At 43.6% G+C, this 445-nt stretch overlaps 1 protein-coding gene across 1 annotated transcript in view; it reads right to left on the bottom strand.

Annotated features, from left to right (window-relative positions):
* Positions 1 to 445, bottom strand: part of LOC119585030 (dual oxidase maturation factor 1-like) — a gene marked incomplete in the record, with an annotated part of 33,296 nt that overhangs the window by 16,686 nt on the left and 16,165 nt on the right.

Raw genomic sequence — 445 nt, 5'->3', positions numbered from 1 at the left:
GGGGGGGGAGGGGTTGAAGAGGAGACGAATTTGGGACAATTAGGCCTCTTCCCGCTACTGCAGGGCATCTTCCCTAGGCCTACAGGAGGAATATATTTTTATGGGAACCTCATGACCATCAATTATATAGCATTTCACTTCGGCGTCTGGAGGAGAAAGTTCACTAGAAGAAACCTATTGAACTGAACAGGGAGAACACGAAATGAACAAGGTGTGCGTATTTCGGAGAGGGAAGAAAGAGGGAATAAGAGATGAGGGAAAAGAGAAAGAGATAGAAAGCCGGGGATGAGAGAGTAACAAATCAATGCAAAAGCAAATAACTGATAGAGAAGGAGTGAGACAGTCAAACAAAGAAAAATAGAAACAAAAACAAAAACATCATACCTGTTAACACCCCCCCTATAACACTCTCCCTCCCCCCCAAAAAAAAGCTTCCCCTTTACTA

The sequence above is a fragment of the Penaeus monodon genome, chromosome 19 (assembly GCF_015228065.2).
Source record: "Penaeus monodon isolate SGIC_2016 chromosome 19, NSTDA_Pmon_1, whole genome shotgun sequence".
Classification (NCBI taxonomy): Eukaryota; Metazoa; Arthropoda; class Malacostraca; order Decapoda; family Penaeidae; genus Penaeus; species Penaeus monodon.
This window is presented reverse-complemented; position numbering and strand designations above follow the sequence as displayed.